The sequence below is a fragment of the Anas acuta genome, chromosome 27 (genome assembly GCF_963932015.1).
Source record: "Anas acuta chromosome 27, bAnaAcu1.1, whole genome shotgun sequence".
NCBI classification, from domain to species: Eukaryota; Metazoa; Chordata; class Aves; order Anseriformes; family Anatidae; genus Anas; species Anas acuta.
Window position 1 is genome coordinate 2,375,994 of NC_089005.1, and position 18,288 is coordinate 2,394,281.

The window sequence follows — 18,288 nt, forward strand, 5'->3', positions numbered from 1 at the left end:
CCACAGACAGTACATGCTTTGAGCTCCACACAGCAAGAGGCAGACCTAATTGATCCTGGGTTTACTGACCAGAAAATAAAATACTGTCCAAACTCAGAATCAGACCTATCAAAACAAATAGCAAATGTCACTTGTAACATGAAATTAAAGATTTTCTCCTCTTTTTGCTTCCTTATGCCAGTAGATCTTTCATAGCTTCTGCAGATTGAGTCGACTGATGTGCAAATCAGTCAAAATTCATGGAAATATTGCAGATTTCCTAACTGACAGACCCTGAAAATGCAGACCCTTCTGTCTATCTACTACCCAGCTGGGGTAATGGCTCTCCAGTGCCACGAAGAAAATGTCTCTTCCTACAATGTCACTTGCCACTGACGGGTAATATCAGTCAGTGTGAACCCCAGCCATCAGCTCCTTGGTATTATTTACCAGGGGCTGAGAAGTGCCAAGCTTTAATCGTCAGTTTATCGATAACTTCCCAAGTACAGCATTACTGGATGCCTCTGATCTTCCTCCGGTGCCGGGGAAATGGGAGGCCCTGGGGAAGGAGCAGGGATGTCTGTCGGGCCGCCAGCAATTGCCACAGCCCCCGGATCACTTTAAAGCAATCTTTAGAAAAGTGGCACAGATATTAATGGGCTGTTACTGACATTAGATCCATAAATAATTCTGCATAATGCATGGCCCTGGCCTTTTGAAGGTCTAGGGAAAAAAAAAAAAAAAGTGGAGGCTGAAATATTGATAGATGTGTCTGCAAGAGCTATTAAAAAAGGGAGAGCAGTTGCCATGGGATTGGTCTATGCTGATACCCAGGACCAAAAGGGTAACGTTGGTCATGTGCCTGCTGAAATAGATCTGAGTACAGAAAACAAAGCAGCAAGATAAATAAAAGGAATAGCACCACTTAATGGGACTTTGGGAACAGCAGTTTCCCCTCTTTGGGAGTCAAAAAAATGATGTGAAAGACAGGAGAATTTTTCCAGCAAGCCCCAGTACAGGTGAGGACAGTCTGGGTGTGCTTACTTTGTGCTGCAAACACAGAAAAGGTCTCTTACATCCGTCCACGCATGTAGAGAGAAAACAACTGTCCTACCATGCACTGAAACTATCTTTTCAAGTCCTTAAGTGCACTAGAGTAATGTATTTTCCATGTCAATTTGCAGCTGTCACAGACATGTCCCCGAATCCCATCAGCGGGTACTTCCTGTTAAAGTGCTGGGACGAATTGCTAAACATGTTTTATAAATTAGCTCCTAAAAAAAAAAAAAAAAAAAAAAAACACTACCCAGCCCTCTTCCGTGATAAGGCTTCACAACAGTAGAAGACCCACGGGATGACTTGAACAGACGAGAAAACTGAAAAAGCACAGTGCAGTCTCCCAGTCAAGGTGCTGGAACAGATGAATAAGATTCCCCCCCCTGCAGAGATGCCGACTGAGCTCCTACATACTTGACTGCGGGCATCTGAGTCCACAGCTCTCACACTGCATACGATGCCTTGATGCCTTCTTTCTTGTTACACACACCTGAGCACAGCACGAAAATCCCCACTGCCAGCGTGACACCGCTCACGTAGCTTACAACCAGATTTCAAGGCACCGCTCCCTCTGTGACTCTCCAAAGGTGCTGAGGGACTGGCTCCCATGCCAGCGGTCAGATTTCTTGGCACTTAACAGCTGCAGTCGAGGGCTGGCTTTTCAGAAGAGTTTAGCATCTCCTATACACCCAGTCCATCAAGCTCACTCACCTGGAAACTCAATTCCAGCCTGAAGTTCCCTGTGCTTCAGCTTTACATGTTCGAAATGAGGACACCACCTCCTCTTTCCTCTCCAAACTCAGGCCCTCACTCGCCCCTGCAGGCTGCAGAGGGGATGCCCAGCTCCATTTTGGGCTGAACCTGCTGGGACCAGGTATCTAAACTTTCATGCTGTGTCCCCATGCCTTTTGGGATCCCCTCTCCTCTTTTTTTTCGAGATGTTTGCTGTAGCACATGCAAAGGGCTCTGTGTTGACCTTCCCTAGAAAAAGAATGGCTTGCAGTAACCATGCTAAGGTGTATATCAAAAACCACTGATGTGACCACCTAACACACAATTTACTGATGCACCACTCCACCAGGAGAGATCTTTGTTTGAGAATCCCTCTGGTGAAGCCCTGAGAAGGATAACAAATAACTCTGCCCAGGTCCAGGCACGCTGCAGCAGCCCAGCACCCAAAAAGGGCAAGGGAGAGGCAGAAAACGCAGTGGGGACCTCAAGCCTGAATCATCCGGCAATCACCAGACCTCCAGAGAGCTGTAATTCACGGTGAATTTTTCATGCTAAGAATCAGCTGTGTGCGGCAGGCACACAGCCGAATGGAAAATAAACCTGAAATATTAATGATCCACAGCAGAGTGCAGGCAGGAAGAGATCCATAAACGAGGACAGGGAACCTTAGATAGCCTGCTAGAATTGCTCCTTTCTCGTCTAAAACAAGTGAGTTAAAATAACAGGCTTTATCCCGCAGGCACTAGGATGGGAGAGTGATGGATTCCAGGTTTTGGGGCATGCAGCAGCTGCTCTGGGTGCACCACGCAGGGAACCTGGGTTAGCTCAGCCTCACAGGGCGATTTTGGGGCTCAACCACCACGGCTTGGCTGGTGCTGACACCCAGTGTGTCCTCCCAAATTGTGGGGCTGAGCAGCACAAGTCACAAGGCAGACAAAGCATAGAGAAGAGGATGGAATGGGTCTCGTTCTGCGCTTATCAGTACCTCTGGGCAGCTGTCTAGACGTTGTAAATCAGCAGACTTCCCCCTCTCACTGATAAGAGCTGACCCCAAACTCTTTGAATTTAACCAGAGTGGAAACACAAGACCTCTATGTCAGTAACAAGCAAGAGCTAATTCATACCACCATAATGTTTTTTGTTTCCCTTGAATGATTATATTACTGATTTTACACTTATTCCTTATTCATGTTACCATTTCCTTGCCTTAAAAGCCATCCTGACACAGGGTTAGAGTCATTTACTCAATCACTGCCATCATTAGGAGCGCTGCAATCAGAAGAGTAGTGCCTTCTCATTACTTATTTAAAACGTGCCGAGCAGCATGGATGTTTAAGATATATGCTAAATTATGCCCAACAGAAAGTGGAAGAAAAAGCAGGTATCCACGTGCAAATTCTGAGCATCTGCAGAGTACCCCGTGGTGTGGGGGAGGAAAGTAGAAGCTCCAGTATTAAAAAAAATAAATAAATAATGGGCCAGCAGTTGCATTTTTACACCAAGAATAAACCTGGTAGAAAGTGTTACTCAAAGTGAAAAAATGGTGGATATATTTGGCCCGCTGAATTTATACACCACGTTTTGTTAGGAAAGAGAGGATACAATCCCGGGTAGAGGAAACCACCTCAAAGTTGTGTAGCATCTTTCCCTCAGATTGATTTTGACATGTTTAGCAAACTGTGTTCATGCAAACCATACCCCAGCAGCTGCAGCAGAAGGCAGATAGTGGGAGGTTTTGCAAAAGCTGGGATTTGGACCACCCTTTTCCCCGTGAAGTGAGAGCTGCTGGTGCTCGACCCTGCTGCAAAGCGTGGGTGGTGCAGCGTGTCCTGTCGCTGTGAGCCTGGGAAGAAACAAGACCCTGGCTGGAACTGCTATCGCTGCTCACTTCCCTGCAAGCTGCCGTTGCTGCTAATGGCACATCTCAGAGCCTTCAGCCAGGGCGTGCTTTGTGAATCCACCCAAACCTGGAGCAGGGCTGCTGTGAAGCTTTGACTCAGCCCATCTTATCTGAAAATGTTAGCCGCAAAAGAGAAATTATCACTCAACTGTCTCCTAGCAAATTTTCATCCCCACGTGCAGGATTCAACCTCTGACGGCTCCCTGGAGCCCCCAGCGCTGGGCTGTGCCCTCCCTGCACACAAGAGAGGTTTAAGCCAATGGGCAAAAAACGACCTGGAACAGCACAGGGCTCCCTGCAAGCTGCTGCATTCCCCAAAACGGGGTGCCAGGAGCCAGCCCCTCATTGCACAAGCTCCCCACAAGAAGCAGCCCAGCACTGCTGCGTAGAGCCTCATCCTGCCCTGTGGTCCCAGCCACTTTCCCCCCCCCAGGTCTGCATTCACTGAGACACTCACTGCCATCAGCTCATGGAATAAATCATGATGCTCTTATTATTTATGAGTATTACTGTGTTCTGGAGAGGGCTGCAGACGCCCAGGCTTGGAAGGAGACAGGAACAAAGGAGGAGAGTTGTGGTCTTTAAGAATACATGGAAAGCATGAGAAGAATTCTGTGCTCATACACAGAATACTCGGTACGTAAAGGCACATGTAAACTGCTACATAAACGTCTATAAGTGCTAAAGACACATATATAAATCATTCTATGATATAAACCAGATAGAAATGCGCATACGAGTGCAGAACACTGGCCATTTAATGCCATCTACATGTAGAGAAGATATTCATTTAGAAAATATTTAACATAACATGGAGCTATTACAATTTTATATATATGTATCGCTATGTTTTGGGGCCAACTTATTTCTTTCCATCACAATTATTAATCAATCTTTTAACCCCAACCTTTGTAGTCATCTAATATCTCTTCCAGGCAATCCTTTGATAGATGGCCAGCAGAGCCTGGTGTGTGTTGCACATGACATTTAGAAAAACCCTTGAGCAGAATTTATTTTACATTGTTTTTCAGGTAAATCAGATATGGAATAAAATCTATAAACAGTTCTAAAACTGCTGAGCAGCTGAAATAGTAATTAAACTTCAAAAAAAAACACAAAACACAAAGAGGTGGTTTTCTTTACTAATTTTTCCCTTGCATATATGACTTGGATCACTATGCTCAGCTGGACAAACCGTACTTCACCCTGTAGTATTTCTGGAATTAATGGGGCCATGGATTTAAAAAAAAAAAAAAAGGGTGTCAATCTTCAAAATGTTTTTTTTTTTTTTTTTTTTTATAAACCTTTCCAGAGTTTTATTATTTTGAAGAAGGAATGAAAGTAGTTTCACTCCCTGTTCAAGGCTTCTTTATTTCCATTTCCTTGGTATTTATAGTCCTGATTTTTTAATTTATTTTACACAAAGAAAAGAAAGGAGAAGAGGGAAAAAGAATAAAACCAACCTCTTCTACCCTCCATGAAATAATCACTTTTTATTACATCGGATGGAAAGCTCTAAATACTTTTTCAGTGAATTTTTAAAAAACTACATTCCCTGAATCTTTTATGCTTTTCCAACCATCTCTAGAAGCTTTTTAAGACAGATTTGCTTCTGCATTATGAATAGGGAAGCAGAGGTATGAGATCTGGCATTAAAGCACAAACTCAGTGTCTTTGTGCCACATTCCTCAGGTTGGGGCAAAGTGTTTTGCGCAGGGTACAAGGACTGCAATGTAAACAGCACCCTTCAATCTTTATATTTAATTTTGAGCACATACTTAGATAAGAAACATCCATTTGTTATAGCATCACTGATTTTGCCCTTTTTTTTCCCTTCTATTGACAAAGGTCCTCCAACTGTGACATCAGGGAAAGCGATAAGGATGCTGTTAGACACCACACATACAACTTCAACCATAACCAGAAACATCTGTAACATTACTCTTACTGCTTCCCTGGCAATATTTGCATCCCAGTTCGATCTCTGCAGAGGTCAGTGGCAACGCTTTCATAGATTTAACGTGACCTTCACAAATGCTCCTGTTTTCTATTTATACTATAACACTAAAATTTCATTTTCTGACTGAGCTTGCGTCGAGCTGCCTGACAGACAATAAATATAATCACACTTAAGTTAATGGGCAGGACACCAAAACCAAAAGCTTTTATTTTCATTAAACATCATTACATGTGGCAAGTCTTTTATCAAATCTGTCTCCTATATTCACTTTATTAAAAAGTCCATCACCCTAGACTGCTTAATGTAGTCAGCAAGGACAGAGAGTAAATTTTTATTAAACACAGGTGGAGACAGACTCCTGAAAAGTAAATACATTCAAAAAGCCTCTTTAGAAAGGATTTTGAAAGGACATGCAAAATGAAATAAATAATTCAAAGGCTGTGGGGAAGGAAGGGGGGTTATTCTACAAACAGTAGAACCTATTTCAGCTAAAAAAAATAGCACGAGTCTTATAAAACCCAAATCAACACTATTTAGATGAACATGGAAGTTAAATATTTAGATACTTTTGAATACCCAACCTCAGTACACACATTACAATGAGCTTCCAAGCCCGCAAACTCACCAACAGACTGATGTACAATCCGTGGCTCCAAGGACTTCTAGGAATGGCTACGCGAGTTATATGGCAAGGACGGCTGCATCAAAAAGTTACTTCCCCTCATTGTCATCTGCTAGCTTTAAGAACTAAGGTTAGGACATCCAGAAAAGTTATTTATCTCAGACTGTATTTATAGTTTGAGCATTTACTTTCAGAGCATCTAAGGGACCAGTTTCTAAGGGAGCAGAGGAACCACTGATGAGAAGCACTTTGACAAAGGTTGGGGCTGTTCACCCAATAGAAAACTGAACCAGCTAATTTTCTACCTTTGTGACTCCAAAAGTTAAATAAAGAGGGACAAATAAGTCAGACTTGTAGGTTCAAACTAGACAGGCCTTTATGATTGCTGGTGTGTCTGCAGAGGAAAAGGAAGGAGAGAGATCGGGCAATCTGGTCCCCAGTTCCTCAACACCCAAAGCACTGGCAGACCCTTGGCTGTAAGACCAAAGGTTTACTTATTTATTTTTCCCCCCCGTGCAGCTTAAACTTCTGCACCTTCATGTTCAATTTAAAAACCTTCGGTGCACATAAGGTAACATCTCTTTGCAAGCACCTGAAGCTACCCCAGCTTGTAAGAACACCATGAGCTGCAACATCTTGAGGACAGCTTCTCTTGCGTGAGCCAGCTTGTCATCTCCCATCCATGCTGACAGTATCCTTGGGCAGCAGGCAGCACTGCTTCACACGTAAGCCTTGTGAGACCTCGGTCCAGCACACTGGTGCCACGAACCAGCAGAGCACATCACTCCCAAAGCCAGGGAAATCAGACTCCAGGCTGCAGAGAACACTGCTCCCCCAAAGAGCCTCTGCTATGAAGAAGCATTTTGCACATGGATGTGGCCTAAATGGTCTCAAGAGTGACTTTTAGACAAGTTGTACCTGCCACACTGCAAGGTTTCAGTATTTGACTTGGAACAACCTCAGGAATTTCATTAGCTTGTGCCTGAGGTAATAGGTACAGACGTGATCTGGTTCTGCCCTGAGCTCCACACGGGCTGGATTCAAGCTGAAAGTCATATAGCTGCAAGGATATAACATGACTCTGAGAATCTATTCTGGCATTTTAAGTCAGATACAACTTCTAGAACAAAGTTGGCCTGCACTTGGCTGATACGGTGCTTGGGCAAAAGAGCTTGCATGAGTTTATCCATATCTGACACCTAGAGGTGCCTGTCCATAAGCCTCAGTGTGCTGCAGTGTAGTACCAGACTCTGGTAAAATTTACTTTGGCAAAGCCACACACCCCTAATCTTTCCTTGTCGGTTTTTCAAAAAAAAAAAAAAAAAAATCCAAACCCTGCAAATTAAAAATTCAGAGCACTTCATACTAGTGCCAGTTTTTAAATCTCTGAAAACCATCTTTGTGAGTGAATAAGGATAATCTGTGCCAGCTTCCATTTACTTGACAAGCCATTTGCTGTTTAAAAAACAGGAATATTTTCATAGGAACTTGTCAACCAACCCTCTTCATGGAGCCCTTGCTGACTAATACAGCAGCTTCCCTTGCACAAGGCTGTTTCTTGGTCTGAGGATGGGACAGATGCTGCAAGATGCACGCGTGATTCCACGGTGCACAGAAAACTTGCTGGACTCTGCATATGGAGGGATGTCTGTCTCCTTTTGGAGAAGGCTCTGGAAATTAAGTGATGATTCTGAAGCGATGATTCAGTGAGAGGAACCTACCAGAACTGCTTTGGAGTCATGCATTGTTCATGTCCAATAAACAGGAGCATAAACTGCATGTGAAGAGAAGTAGAAACAACTGTGCACTGTGGCAGATGCAAAGTTACAAAAAAAAAAACACTCAATATTGAGCAGCATACTGAAAAAATCAGATTATTGCTTGCTTTCGTGTTATCTGACTAGTGCGTGGGATTTACAAACCACTTTGAAAGCACTAACTAATCCCCCAAATAGGCCTGCAGAGTCAGCACAGTAGAGTTTAGCCTTGCAGCCTTCCAGATGGGTAAAGTGAGGCAGCAACTTTACGCAATCTTTCCAAAGTCACAAGGGAAGCAGCTGGCAAGGGCAAAACAGAAAGGTGTTAAACCTCAGCTTTCTGTAATTAATGCCCTGTGCAGCCTGAGGACAAAACCTTTTGGTACAAACTCAATCTGTGCTCACAAGGCAGCCTCCTCACCTCTTTCATGTACAATCCCAAATTCCTGGTCTGCAGGAAATAATCTATTCCCAAAGCTACACATCTGTTAAAAACGGGGAGGCTGCTCTGTGCTGGTGCTTGCTTTCTGAGTTTGATTTAGAGTTGTTAACATTGGCCTCTGAGAAAAACCTTTGCTTTGCAGGAAAGAAATGCCGAGCTGGGTGTTTTCCTGGTGTTGTGTTCACCTCCAAGCCCAGGACGAGAGGGTGCTTTTCAGTAAGGTCAGCTCTTTGGAGAAGTGCTGAAGTGCACAGCAGTAGTGGCACGACCTTTCAAGCCATCAGTTCAACACCTAACAAACTGCCCGTGCTGTCAATTAAGGGGGTAATTTTCTGCGACACCAGCTTTTGAACAAGTTATCAGTGGTATCCCCTAGTCTAGAAAAAAAAAAGAATTTGTCTTACTGTGGGGCTGATCTAAAAATCACTTAAATCCGTAGAAAAGGGAATTTTTTTGTTTGGAATCAGAGACAAGGAACTGAGCAAGAGAACAAGTGCTGTTTTCTCAGTTATGTTTTCTCATCGGTTATCCTTGGGAGCAGCTTGCATTGCTATTCATTTATCTTATATGTTATTAGTATCACATTATTAAGTTATTAGCAAATTATCATAATATTTACTAATGCCTGGAATTATGAGTAATGACTTACTGGGAATACACAACGTGCTATCCCTGTAAGAGTAAATACGTGCAAAACTCAGGCTGTAAGTATCTCCATACAGAAAAAAAGGAAGAGTGCTGCGCAGTGCACAAGGAGATATCATGTCGTTGTGCTGAACCCCGATGCTTTATCTGCTGTCAGAGCTGAGCTAAGGGCATCACGCCGCAGGGAGCCAACCTCGGATGTCTCAGAAATGAGAGCAGAGGCACCCTCTCGGTGACTGCTGTTTGTCAAAGTGCTTCCAAATGGGCTCAGATCACAAAGCTAAGTGCGTGCTTAAGTGCTCTGCTGATGATGGAGAGATGGTCCAAGCACGAGGCCAGGATTACCTGCAATTCCCTGGCCGCTACAGCCTTTATTCAGGCTGGTAATCATCCCAGAACTGCCTGCACAGGACCACGTCCTTTCAAAGACAGACCATTGTCAGATTAGTATCAGGTCACAGCATCGCATCATTTCTGAGTGCCTCCAACCAAATTAAACCCAGATCTGCTGTTATTCAGATCTGGGGCTGCACACACCAGCTTTATTTTGCATAACAGGACTCATCTGACTACAAAATTCATTTCCCAGCTTGTGCAACCTTACTACATCACTGCATGATTTGACACAACTTCCTTCCCCATTCTCACCGATTATATTGTCAGAGAGAGAGGAGTGTTGGTATCTGAGCAAACCTGGAACAAGAGGGTTGCCTCAGCAAAAAGCACTTAAATCAGGAACACCTGAAAATAGAGGTTTCACAGGCAGCCTTACACCTCTTCTGGCAGATATTTCAACCTCTACAGAAATAACACATCAGGCACAGCGGGGAGGAAAGGGCTTGAAACAGATGGCGTAGAAATAAGGTTTGTCAGCGCAGATCCAAGACTTAATCCTCGAAGGAGTTGGAGGCAAAAATACTATAGGATCAGGTCATTTAGAGAGCAAGAAGTAAATCCAGTGGTATAAACCTGTGCAAGACTGTATGTGGGGATGAGGATTGTTTAACTGTAGAGAATTACTTTACATCCTTTACCATTAGATTAGCACATATTGCATGAGAATACAAGTACATTTAGAATACAAGCACATTTGATTTCACACAGCAACGAACCCCACAGCTTCACTACACAGAATTTAAAATCCATTGCTTCATCTGACACGTTTTCACCCACCCACCTCAGGGTGGCACATGCAGCATCACTGCCAGCACGTTGGTGAGGTGGGAGCCGCTCTCTCCATCAAATTACCCAGCCTGGGTTGCAGCCACGTGCAGCAGCCAAGCCCAACATCTCCAGAAGCAGCAAGGAGCACTGCTGACAGTAACACACTGACAAGGAAAAGAATTCCAGTTCCTGACTGCTTTGCAGCCAGCACATATGGGTTTGCACCCAAGCAGGACTCCAAACTTGAAATCCTCGTATTATTTTAATTCCATGCATGCACACTGAAAATTAGCATCCATTCTTCGAGCAGTTTTTGATCTCTACAGTAACTTGACAAATCTCAACAGAAGGAAAATTGATGCCTAAGAAATCCTACACATCAAGAACATCAGCTTCGGCAAAGACAGATGTTAAAGTGTAGATATACAGGGACTAATTCTCAGTACTTCACTGAAATGAGGCAACAGGAGAACTAATATTATCTTATAAGTACCTCTGCAAGCAGTAGGCTGAATGTTTGTCCTATAAATCTTAAGAAGGTTGGTCTTTAACAAAACACTTGCTGCAGAAAGGACACATATATCGCAGGCTGCTCCAGGCCTGAGATGAACTGTAACACCTTAAATGTCTTTATTAATGTCTCAAAATAGCATGATTGATGAGAGCCCTTCCACGGCAGGTATTGGATTCCATTGAGAACAGCAGGCTGCTTCCTTTCAAAGAATTAATCTTTGTGAAATTTATCATGTGTGTCTGAGCAGTATGAACATCTCCAGCTCTAAACTGTGGTTTTTCTCTTCATTCCCCTTTAAAATAGGGAATTGCCTTTTAAAAAGGACTTTTTTAAAAACACAAATAGTGGAACAAATAGGACAAAATGACCAGAACATTACTTACCATATAACTCATGACTCAGGGTGAAGTTTTAGATTAGTTTTCAAGATTACATGAGTATCATAACTTGAAAAACAAAAAACAGGTTCCAAATAGCCAAGCAACACTTTAATATCACCTAAGATTTTCTTTTCACAAAACGCAGGGAGAGACAGGATTTCAAGGCAATCTTGTCTTTGCTATACTTGTTTAAAAAAAAAAAAAAAAATACAATGTGACCTCAAGGCATGCACCTCTTATGTTAACCTCGGTATCTGCTTTATTTTCAGAAAGGCTGACTCTGCAGAAACCTTTGTTGAAGCATTCCCAGCGGGTATTGTAGATTACACTGGGACAGCTGAAATGTCCTGCTGCCAAGACAAGCAATTAAGAAAAACTAACAGAAAAGGGTGAAAAAAGCAGCATCAAGAAACTTCACGTCAAGGTTAAAAATAATGGATGGATTAAATGGAACTGCACTCTGATTACCTCGTCCAGAGAATTGATGGCACTTGATTTCACGGCGTGGAGTGATAGATGAAGAATTACATAGATAAACACAGCAGGCTTATTTTCCCATAACATTTGTTTTGTTTTATGCATTAATCAAAAGCATGCGGACACTCAGCTGACAAATGGAAAATGTTGCCTAACATTTCTATTTTAAAGACCTACTTAATTGGCAGCAATTTTACCACAAAGCTCTTTCAACTCAGCCATGGTTAAAGAACCTCTTCTTTGCTTACAGCAAAAAAGCAACCTGCAGTATATAAATTGTTTGTAATTATTTTTTCCTCTGCCTGTAACAGCCTCCTAGCCTCTAATAAGAGGGTGGGTTTTTAATTTTATTTCCTTATTTCTACCTCCAAGCAGGCAGTACCTGCAGGTGGAGAGTGCAGCGTGATCACCAGGGAATGCATTCATTCAACACGGCAACACAGGGAAATTAAACTAAAGATCCTGGATGCAGAAACTCATGCAACTCTGTCACAGGTAGTGTGTGTGACCAGAAATAAGTCATTTATCTGAATTACATCTGCTGTGCCTTGCCTATGAAATGACAACTACCCTACCTGCTTTAATACCTCTGACTGAGGTTAGAAGTAAGGGCTTTGCTTGTGTTGGGGTTCTAAATGCAAAACACTGGTTGCAAATATTGTCCCAAATCCCTGGAACTGCTTGTTAGTATGATTTATTTTTTAAACTCTTAGCTGATTTTCCCATCAACACATCCTTTTCCTTGGGAATTACTGGTTTTCTCCTTCCAACCACATCCTAACCTTGAAAGCAGACACAGGTCAGTTTAATTAAAAGCCTCAGAAGTCAGTGCAGCATCTTAGCTTTTACTCAATCAGCATCTTATCTCACCCACTCTCAGACAATCTTCATCTTGCTGTATTTCTCCCACTCTATCTCAGCAAGGCAGAGATACAGCAATTCACCAGCTAAATGATGGCATCAGCATTTGTCCCCCATGCTGATAGGACAAATGACGTCAAATTTTCACAGCCTGACCTTCCTAAACCCCCTTACTGTACTCAGACTCATAGGACAGCATTTCCTTCTCCCAGAAGGAAAGGGAGAGGGGCGAAGAAGCCTACTGATGCCAAACCATACATTAATGTAAAATACTCTGCTTTGAAGATATGGGAAGATAACTCAATGTAAATTAATTCTGAATTATGTGTCATAAATTGTGGATGACTCCCCACTCACCCCGAATTTACTTCTGCATTGCAGTTGAATCCTTGCTATAACTCGTTACACTGCTGCCTGCAACTCCAGGCAGCCCACTCCAGCTGCTCATTTAATTATGAATATTCTTAATGGGATTGAGAAACAATGCATTTTAATGAGAGGTTAATTATGAATAACCAAATATTAATTCTGAAAAATGCACAAAAATATTTTAATATCTTAAAGTTCATGAATGCAGCTGTAGAATGTATTCCAGAATGCCTAAGAACAGACAGTGAAGTATGCAGGACAAAAAAAAAATAAAAAAAATCAACATTTTACCTTCTAAATGTTCTTCTCTAACTAGGCAGCAAACATCATTACCCCCCTCTGTACAGTGCCTGGAGTCCTACCAAATAAAGAGTCCACAGCAGTTGCACAGCCTAAACTCTCTTGCTGTAAAATACATGATTTGAAAATGAGTGTGCTCATTAAATCTTTAGACATTAAGTTTACCTAAATGCTTCCTCCTAGATTTTTCCTGTTTCATCTTTCACAAGCACATCATATTTACATCAGTATTTACTATACTGAAAACAAACGCTCATTTATAGTAAAAGCTATGATACTGAAGTCCCTGAAAGGCATGGAAAGATGTGGGAGAACACAACCATGGAAGTCTCATAATGTTGTGCAGAAAACTTGAAGATATTTATTTTTAATCAGATTTTAATTTTAATGTAGATTTGTTTATACTGTGAAAGTTCTCTCAAATTCATTGTACGTATAATACTTTTAATTTCATATCATGCTGTAAAGACACTGTCAATGTCTCCTATCTTTGCAGAGAACTGGGAAATCAGTCAGGCTAGAGTAGGCAACTCCCTTGCACCAGCTCCACTCATTCACAGAGTTTGTCTGAAGTAGGATCCAGATAAAGAAACATTGTCTGGGTCTCTGGTTTCCTTTCAGCTCGATGGGCTGAATGAATGAAAGAATTCAAGCATCAGATGCTGGCTTTGCTGATTATCTGATTTAATATCCAAACTTTTTCTCCCTGATCTCTTTAAAAAAAAAGGTAATTTTAGACTATATTTTGCAAGTGATAAAATATTACAACATTTTAATTTTCTGTTTATTTTATTAAACTACTTTAAGTATTCTAATGCTGTAAAACAGCATTATGTTAAACGTTTCCACAAAGTAAGGAAATGTCACCCAAAGGGCAACTGCAAGAAGTTTGCTACATGCACCACATCAAGAAACTTGAAAAATATCTTTGCTCTTCCCCAAATGAGGGTCTCCAAAGAAATAGATGCCAGAGTAATAAACTATTTATTGAGCTAGAACTGAAATACAGACACCTCAGCCCCTGAATGACAAGCCAGCAAGGTCAAAGCTATGTACAACCCAAATGACAGCTATTTTCTCTCTGACGTGGGAATTTCTAGCATTGAAACCAAATTAATGTGAGAAACAACCCAGCAATGACACTTACTCCTGAGCTCCTAGGAACTACCCACTCTATTTGCATGCAGTTAAGCGGTGACACTTTACTACTACGACTGCACAGAGATGTTTATGCATCCAACCAGGATTTCGACTGGCAGGAAACTGAAACCAAATGCTGCAACACATTACTAGGACAGTGCTCGGCTTTGTCCTACTTTTGGGTACTCTTGACAAGCTCTTGAAGGTTGAAGAGATCTGTGTTAGACAGAAGGTCCAGCCTTATGTACAGGAAGAGATGAATTATAAGTACTGGCACTGCGGCAAGATAAAGTCTCAGTTGCAGGAACAAAACCTTTACATATTGCAATGTTGTCAAATACATTAAATTATTCCGTGAAAGTTCTCTCACTTGTAAGCAATCTGGCAATTTGTTAAAATTACCACGCAAAGTTGACCTAGCATGTTCAGCCAGTGAAATCACATTCCTCCTTCCTAAGTTCATTCTGTTGTACACTGATTTCACTCTAAATTCAATTATACCTACTAACTACCAACCTGCAAGTCCCTACCATGTGAATTAGACTAGGCAAGACTGGCTTCATACAGAGCTAAGCACAAAAAAAAAAAATCACATTTTAACAAAGCTATAGTGGCTACCAGAAACCATCAAACACTGGAGAAACTACATGCATCTAGTAAACTAGTTTTTTATTATTATTATTTTAAAGCTAGCTCAGCTATCCTTGCTTGGCACTGCATTGTGCTGTGCAGACAATAGCCCCTTTGCAGGAGATCAGGGAGAACAATCATCCCTGCTAGGAAGAAAGATGAAGGCAACCTCAAAGACAGATTGAGCCAATGGGAGAAATAGATGCGACCCTGCTGAAGACAAGTATCAATTGTGAATTTTGTCGCTATGTTGGCTTTTTTTTTTTTTTTTGCTTTTTCTTCTAAGATTGAACTGTTTTCATTGTAAGAGTAGAAATACGTGAGAGACAGGCACTCTCTGCAAAAAATAAGTAACATTTTGAAGATGTGGACAAATTAAAATAAAAATGCCATGGGAAGTAATCCTAAAGAACAAATTCTCTGAATTGGAAAACATTTAGGCCAAGTGGGTTATGAGGCAGTTCTCTATGACAAAGTCATCAGAATTGGAAGGTTAGTCAGCTAAAACATCAGTTCAGGGGAATGGCTTGCAGTTTTTGCACAGTCCTGCTTCTTTGAGAGACGGTGCAGTAAAATATCAGCCATAGCTAACAATTGATTAATGCTCTCTTTCTGCAGCTAATTTTAGCACACTGTAAATACATCAGAGATATTTATAAAACAACACATTACAAACAAAGGCTTAGTGTAAACCACGCAGTAGGAGGAAACCATTCTATCAAACACTGAAAGTGACAGGTAGGTGAGAACAAAGAAGTTGCTCAATAACAATGCATAAAATCAAATTACAGCCAGAAGTGAAAGCAAGTTACACTCCTATCTGAAGCTACAGAATAAATGTGCTTCAGCATTTAGATCTGCAATTCATTTTTCTACTTTTCATTTTAATATCTCCTTGGCCACCCCAAGGGCCATTTCCCACTCTCACCTATGCCAACAGCTGCCCTTTGCATGACTTCAAGGCAAACCAGCTTACAGCTCAATTTTTTATTATTATTATAAAGCACTATGATGCGTTCAAACTCTTCTCTCCAGTGCTTCCTACCGATGTTTGGATTGCATTGCAAATATTTACATCAAACAATAACCCTGAATTATATTTCATACTTCCCAGCAGTTCTGGGGTAACTAACACTCATACAAGATCGTTTTTCCTCTAGTCTTGTTAGATTTTCAATTTGCTCACATTTAATAACAGGACAACAATCCATTAGGGATGAAGTTAAAGTGACTGCCATTAGTTATTTATTGATTTACTATACTGAGGAACAGAGTATGAGAAATAGACTTTTTGCTTTCCACTGGCCCATAAAATTGCCGTAATAATCTGAAACAACATCGCTTGAAGCTTTTATATGTTCCGCAGCTATTCTGAAGCAGAGAATCTTCCTCATCTCATTTTGTCAATGAGCAGTTCAAAGAAAGCTGTATCCATTTGTTACCCACTTAACATCTGCCAATGCTAAGTGTATACATGAATACATACATCCTAAAATGACCAAAGAAAATCATTCCTGCTGTATCACAGGCAAGCAGGACACAACTTGAAGGGATAACTAAAAAGATCTGTTCCTATTGAATCAGGTTTTTCATTATTCACCACTAATGAGCTTTTCACGTAATTAATTATACCTAGTATAATTATTTAATATCACATTAATATTAATGCAAGGAAAACCAGTCACTACTTTGACTTCAATGATGATTCAAATCTGTGCCACTGACAAAGTAAATAAAAGCTCCTTTACCATTTACCTTCACTGTTTCAAGATCCTTTCTCAAATAGCAACTGGCCTGTTTCCTCACCTAACCTGTCAATGAAAGTTTAGCCATAGCTATTTTTCATCTATTTTTTTTTTTTTTTTTAGCCCAAGGGAATTTTACAATCATGCCCAAGTGAAAAACATCATTATTAAACATCCCCAGTACTTAACATGCATTTTATGGGGCATGAAAGTTGCATAAAGCAGTACAAGCAAAATTAATGTTGAACATGTTGATAAGTTGGTTATGAAGAACATCAAACACTTAATCATGCGATTAATAATTATTCCAAGCACATCATAAGATAGCATAGCATTTATAATCTCTCCCCCTAAACTAAACGCAGCTCTCCCCTGTATTCTCCTTTCATCTTCTGAGCCTTTAGGGGAGAACTCCTCCCTGTGCAGCGTGTTTGTGCAGTGCCCACAGGCACCTTAGGTCTCACTTTTTCATCTGCATTCACTGGAGTCCCCAATCCACCTCAAGAGCTTTTTTTAGCACTAGTTCCTTCCCTAGCCCAATACTGTTGAAGTCAAAGCTTTGCCCATTGAGACAAACCAAGGAGCTGGATATTTGGGGAACACGGGAGCACTGGAAATTTGCAGAGCCCCTTAGTGCAGATGGCTAACTGCAGTCCTGAAGCACCATCTCGTAGCCTTCCACATGATTTGTCCTGGAATAAGTCGGACAATTCAACAGGAGGTGAGGTACAAGATCTTGCAGGCTCACAACCAAGTGGAAATGCCATGGTTGGACTCCGGAGCACATCAACACAACTTTGCAGGCTGCCTCAGCCATAAAAATTGTCCCCTTCAAATGAGGCAGCATTACAATCCCCTGCAGATGTGCACCTCCTCTTCAAAATAAATTGATCATTAACTGTAGCAGTTCACTGCTTTCACAAAACACGTATTAGAGACTTGCATCACAAGCTACCTATACTTTCCTCGTGTCCTGAACAAGTCCTAATGGAAGATCCTCTTTGAAAATGTAAAAGTTACTGGACAGAGCAGTGGCTCACTCACAGAATCAGTGGAGAAAATGTTCATTTGGTACATTATTACAGTGCTCCAAAGATAAACTTGCTCAGGACACAAAGGAATTCAATAGATTCCGAGTAAGCCAATTAGTTATTTCTGGAGATTTTCCAAGCTTATCAGAAAAAAAAAAAAGTCAGGACTCAATCTTATTCAAAGGCACATCCCAACTGAAGTTTTAAGATGTTATCATCATTTACTTCCTTAATGAGACAATATTTGTCTGGAAAGAACACAAAGTTCTAGGCAGCCTGAACTTCTCTGCAAGTGTCTTTTTTTTTTTTTTTTTTTTTTTTTTTAAATCGATCACTGTAACTGGAGGCTGGATGTCAGCACGCAGAGAACCCTGCAGGCAGACACTGCAAGGCAGAAGCTGGCCCCTGTGCTCCAACGTGCTGACTTGTGCTGCTTGCTGAAGGTTTGGTTTCATGGGCTTGGCTCGCCGCTGCGTTGCATTGGTATAATTGAGTCACGCCAGCCAAGCCCAACTAATGCAAGAGCAGCTAGGCCTGTCTCGATTAAGGAAGATGTGAAAGTCAGCCAGAAGGAAAAAAATACA

The 18,288-nt window shown here is 41.5% G+C and overlaps 1 long non-coding RNA gene across 2 annotated transcripts in view; it reads right to left on the reverse strand.

Annotated features, from left to right (window-relative positions):
- Positions 1–18,288, reverse strand: part of LOC137845373 (uncharacterized) — a 124,705-nt gene that overhangs the window by 64,159 nt on the left and 42,258 nt on the right. The window contains exon 3 of one of the 2 annotated variants that reach the window (XR_011090195.1): positions 5,818–7,309. The exons of the other annotated variant lie outside the window; for it this stretch is intronic. This is a non-coding gene — a long non-coding RNA (uncharacterized lncRNA). Of the gene's footprint in view, positions 1–5,817; positions 7,310–18,288 lie in introns of those variants that run through there. 2 annotated transcript variants of the gene reach the window in all.